The sequence below is a fragment of the Trachypithecus francoisi genome, unplaced genomic scaffold (genome assembly GCF_009764315.1).
Source record: "Trachypithecus francoisi isolate TF-2019V2 unplaced genomic scaffold, Tfra_2.0 Lachesis_group17, whole genome shotgun sequence".
NCBI lineage: Eukaryota > Metazoa > Chordata > Mammalia > Primates > Cercopithecidae > Trachypithecus > Trachypithecus francoisi.
In genome coordinates, this window is record NW_022681462.1 from 19,263,024 (window position 1) to 19,269,254 (window position 6,231).

Below are 6,231 nucleotides of genomic sequence, written 5' to 3' on the forward strand. Positions count from 1 at the left end.
ACACGTTGGCATTTTCCCAGTTGCTGACTGTTGTTAGTAAACTCGGAGGCATCCTACCAGGCAGATTGCCTCTGCCCAAATACTGCCTGAATCACCGATGCAATAGCATTCTGACGGGAGTGTATCAGGGCAGGACCCATTCATGTTTCATATACATGTCTTCTCCTGATGTTCCATATTGCTATTCAATTTTCATGAGTTTATATCTTATCTCCTAATTGGTTTATGATTGGAAATCTAGGACTTGTTTGGGCCACCACTGGAAAGACAGGAGTTTAATGTGGAAATGAGATTCTTGTCCAATAGGTTGAAAATTCTTGACAGGGATCAGAGTTAACTGACAAAAGGGGTGGAGATGGGGCCCACTGGGAGAGGTTACTGCATGAGGGAGATTGTTCTGTACCCTTTGGAATACAAGAAAGGATATGGGAAGCATTTCATTGGGCTTTTGTTAGCATTAACCATTCCTTTCTCTGCTTTCTTGCTCATGTATGCTGCTAACATTTATTAAGCATATGCTGTGTGCTAGAAACTTGAATAAGGACTTCTTCGTAGCCCTTATTTTCTCTCCAACTCCTTTTGATGCTTTATTTAATACAATATTTAAGAGCACGGTCTTTTTGCATCACACAAACCTTTTGATATAACACACAATAAGACCACTTATTGACCATATGAATTCAAACGATGACTGAATCTTTCTGAGACTCTGTTTTCCAAAAAATGGAGATCAGAATATTTCCTACCTCATGGGGTTGTTGTGAGACCAAGTCAAATAGTGATTATAACGCATTTCAGGTCCAACTGCTGAAAAATTATAAGCAATCGCTATCATTATTTAGTGCAAGTTTTTTTTTATTGGACTGAAACTTCTGAAATTGCCATTTTTGGATGTCAAAAATGGTAGAATATTGATAACTGTATGTGGATCAACTTAACATATGCTTTATTTTCTAGATGGGTTTATGTTGGTTGTCATCATAAATCTCCTTTACAGTGTAAATGAGGAAAGAACCATGGTGTCCAAAGACTGCAACCAAGCCTCCAAATTATAAGTTTATGTAAGCCAGGATTATACTTTGTGTAATTAAGCACTAAACTTGAGGCTTTCTACATAGGAGATAGTAAATGAATATTAGAATAACGAATTCATATGTATGAGATATTTGGACTTTAGGAAACAGGCAACTATTTTTAATCACCCCATTTTCATTGGCTATAAAATTTCATTTCTGATACCTAAGAGCAAGTTGACAGAATCATTTTAAAAACATGAATAGTAAATATTTATGAGCTGGCCTGGTTGCGTTTGGGAACTAGATCTGTCATATATAAACCATCTGACTTCAAACCAGTGATTCTTGATGAAAAACAAAGCTGTGAAAATCATAACATGACAATGGGTGTTAAGGGTGAGGGTTTCCCTTATATCTCTGCCTCTCTTCAAAACATGAAAAGATATCTTTGATTAGAAATAAAAGGAGCTAGAAGGTATAAAACTCTCTCTCCAGTTAGGGATGAGAGCACCATGAGAAGTGAAAAGAAATTTGGGATCCCCACACCTCAACCCATACGCTAAGCAACATTACTACCAGGTCTAAAAACCACCCTTAATTGTAGAGGTGACTCTGCTCCCTGGTTTTGGTCCAGAGGAGACAGTGAAGTGATAGTCGTTTTGATGCACAATCGCCGGATGGGCTCTCTGGCAAAGTCTACTGAAAACCAAACTTGATTGTTGTAAATTTGAATGTAAAACATAAATTAGGAGGACGTTTGCAAATCTATAGAGACCGAAAGTAGATTGGAGGTTGCCAATGGGTTGCTGTGGGGGAGGTGGGGCAGGGGTTGATTGCTAAGTGGTATGAGGTTTCTTTTTGTGGTAATGAAAATGTTCTAAAATTGACTATGATGATGGTTGCACAACCCTGGGAATACACTAAAAGTCATTAAATTATACATTTTAAATGGTGTGTTGTAGGGTATGTAAACTATATCTCAATTAAGATTTTAAAAATAACAGAAGAAAAGAAGAAGAAAAAATTCATTTTGAAAACCTTTAATCCTTCCATGAATATATATATAACTTCTTTAAGCATTTTGATGTGTAACCTTCTGGACTTTTTCCCATGCTTTGGGAGCTGTTTAGTCAACTACATTTTAAATTTACCAATATAACCCAAATATCTTTTTATGCCAATGTAAATTTATGTAATCTTTATTAAACGGTTGCATAGCATTCCAGTTATTTGCATATCCTTAGACTTACTTAGTGAATCTCTTATTGTTAGATATTCAAACTGCTTCTTTTTATTATTAAAATACTCCTTTGTATCTACAAAAAGAAGAATTAGCAGGGGCAATCCCTGAAAAGTGGACTGAATTATCTAAAAACACTGTCAGTGGTGCAAGAGTTGACCTCCTTCCATTAAAATACGGGTTTGCACTGTGTAAATAGTATGCATGACACATAAACACCTACTGTGCCCCAGGTACTGCACTTTGTGCTGGGGGTTCTACAAATGACAGAAATTATCTATCCCTAGCTCAGGCCTGAATTATCACTTCATGGGCAACATTCCTAACTATTTTTAGGTAATAATTCCAGATAATAGTGTATCACAAATTAGACAGTAGTGAATTTTCCAACGTGTATTTTACTGTCACAACCTAAGCACAGAATCCAAGTATATTAGTGCTGACAGATCATTTACTGAAGCCCTGCATCATTTTATTGTCAATGAAAAACCTTAGGCCTGAGGATGTTTAATGACTTTTCCCAGGTGACAGTCAGAATCTAACAGAACTAAGATCTGAACCCAACTCTGGGTGAGTCCATAGCATTTCCACCATACCACACTAGCATCCAATAGCAAATCTCTCTATAACACCTTCCTTGCAACTGCCCCACTCCAAAACCCCTCCCCCATCAGCTTGTGGTGTGAGCTCAGGGAAAAAAAAAAAATCTCATTTTCCTCTAGTTACAGTTAGGAGTTTTAAGAAAGCAATTAACACTAAGGAGTGAATGAGAGTAGGTTTAATCCTCCAAGGAACATGTGTGTTTTAAAAGAGAGGAAGTCCATAATGATACCTATTTTTGCATATCTGTAGCTCTTTGCCTTTTTCAAAGCCACTTTCATATTGGAGCCGCACGATAGTAGGATATTAACTGTACAGATGGAGACGCTAAGGCTCACGGCGAGTCTTCTTTTCCCTCACAGAACCAGTAAGTGGCAAAGCTGGGGTAGACACCCAGATCCTTGGTCATAAATCCGGAGATCTTTCCAATAATAAATTATCCAATTAAACGGATGGGATGCCTGCCAAGGTATTTTTGGGAAGTGTCAATTATCCCTTCTTCCTCCAAGAATAGGAGTCAACCAGTTGGCTCTTGTGCAAATTTGCTGCCCCCGTCACCACCACTGTGAAGCCAAAGAATCTGGGCTCCTGCGACTGCTGTCTTACATGTTTCCTCATCTCCAAGGGGATGGGCTCTTTATAAACTCCACAAATGAGCACAAGAGGCGTTGTCACCTTTTAGTTTATTAAAACCCACTTTTAGAAAAGGCCAGGTCAAAAGATTAAAGGGAAATAGATATGAAATGTTAGAAAATGGAAGCAAGCCCTTCTAATCCCCTCCACATTCTTCCCCACGACCCTGTCCCCCTCTTGCTACCCAGGAAAGGATCACACCCTTTCCATCACAGCGAATCAGCCGCCCTGACACGTCCTGAGATCTGCTTCTCCTTCCAGCCTTTCAGCACCCAATATTGGACACACATTCCTTTAGAGCCTGTGGCGGCCGCTGCCTCGTGCGACAAGTGGCCGCGCATTGCAGATGCACACCACAGTCCACCAAGCGTGGTGGAACGGGTTATCTCAGATCAAATTCCTGCGGCAGCCACTTCCTCTCCTTATCTGGGAATCGGGGATTTTTATGAGGGCGGGTGGATGTAAGCCCTTCCAGTGCACCAGCGGTCCTAATAAGCATGACTTCTTGGCAATGCAATCTGAGAGTGAGCTCTAATGTGTGCTAAGGATGTACGCTTCCAAAGAGGGAGGGAGACCTGACAAGCAGAAACCCACTCAGTCATGCATCCGTTTACCCACAAAGGCCTATTCGATGCCCATATTTGCCAGACCTGGACTGGCACACGGGAGACCGTGAGTGAGGCCTGATCTTTGCCCTGAAGGAAAGCAAGAGGAACAATGTGAAGAACGTACAGAGTGCTGTGGGAATGAGCCGTCCAACTCTAAGAAGAGCCAGGGATTATCAGGTTTGACTCGCAAGAGGGCTGACACTCAGCAGGTGAATGATTTGTGCCATGGCCCTCCATGAATGGGTTATGCAGCCAAGATTGGAACCGCGAGCTGATTCCCATGCTCCCCACTGTCCGAACTCCCCGCTGTCCCCTGAAGGTTGAGGAACAAATCACAAAGAGAGATTTTCACAGGGTTCTTATTCACAGATTGCTTCTGTCATTTTTTCCCATAGGTTATTGGGGTACAGGAGGTATTTGGTTACATGAGCAGTTTCTTTAGTGGTGATTGGTGAGATTTTGGTAGACCCATCACCTGAGCAGTATACACTGTACAGTATTTGTAGTCTTTTATCCCTCACCCGACTCCCATTCTTTCCCCCAAGTCCCCGAAGTCCGTTGTATCATTCTTATGCCTTTGCGTCCTCACAGTTTAGCTCCCACATATCAATGAGAACATACGATGTTTGGTTTTCCATTCCTGAGTTACTTCACTTAGAATAATAGACTCCAATGTCATCCAGGTCACTGCAAATGCTGTCAATTCATTCCTTTTTGTGGCTACATAGTATTCTATCATATATATATACGTCACAGTTTCTTTATCACTCGTTGATTGATGGATATTTGGGTTGGTTCCATGGTTTTGCAGTTGTGGATTGTGCTGCTATAAACATGCATGTGCAAGTATCTTTTTCTAATAATGACTTTTTTCCTCTGGGTAGATACCCAGTAGTGGGATTGCTGGATCAAATGGTAGACCTACTTTTAGCTCTTTAAGGAATCTCCACACTGTTTTCCATAGTGACTGTACATTTCCACCAGCAGTGTAGAAGTGTTCCCTGTTCACTACATCCATGCCAACATCTACTTTTTTTTTTTTTTTTTTTATGGCCATTCTTGCAGGAGTAAGATGGTATCACATTGTGGTTTTGATTTGCATTCCCTGATCATTAGTGATGTTGAGCATTTTTTGTTTGTTGGCCATTTGTATATCTTATTTTCAGAATAGTCTATTCATGTCTTTCGTCCACTTTTGGATGGGATTGTTTGTTTATTTCTTACTGATTTGTTTGAGTTCATTGTAGATTCTGGATATTAATCCTTTGTCAGACATACAGATCATGAAGATTTTCTCCCACTCTGTGGGTTGTCTGTTTACTCTGCTGACTGTTCCTCTTGCCATACAAAAGCAATTAATTAATTAATTAATTAGGTCCCAGCTATTTACCTTTGTTTTTATTGCAGTTGCTTTTGGGTTCTTGGTCATGAAATCCTTGCCTAAGCCAATGTCTAGAAGGGTTTTTCCAACGCTATCTTCTAGAATTTTTACAGTTTCATGTTTTAGGTTTAAGTCCTTAATTCATCTTCAGTTGATTTTTGTATAATGTAAGAGATGAGGATCCAGTTTCATTCTCCTACATGTGGCTAGTCAATTATTCCAGCACCATTTGTTGAAAATGGTGTCCTTTCTCCACTTTACATTTTTGTTTGCTTTGTCAAGGATCAGTTGGATGTAAGCATTTGTATTTATTTCTGGGTTCTCTATTACATTCCATTGATCTATGTGCCTCTTTTTACACCAGTACCATGCTGTTTTGGTGACTATGGCCTTATAGTATAGTTTGAAATCAGGTAGTGTGATGCCTCCAGATTTGTTCTTTTTGGTTAGTATTGCTTTGGCTATGTGGGCTCTTTATTGGTTCCATATGAATTTTAGAATGTTTTTTTCTAATTCTGTGAAGAATGATAGTGGTATTTGGATGGGGATTGCATTGAATTTGTAGACTGTTTTTGGCAGCATGGTCATTTTCACAATATTGATTCTACCCACCCATGAGCATGGGATGTGTTTCCGTTTGTTCGTGTCATCTATGATTTCTTTCAGCAGTGTTTCACAGTTTTCCTCATAGAGGTATTTCAATTCCTTGGTTAGGTGTATTCCTAAGTATTTTATTTTATTTTTTTGCAGCCA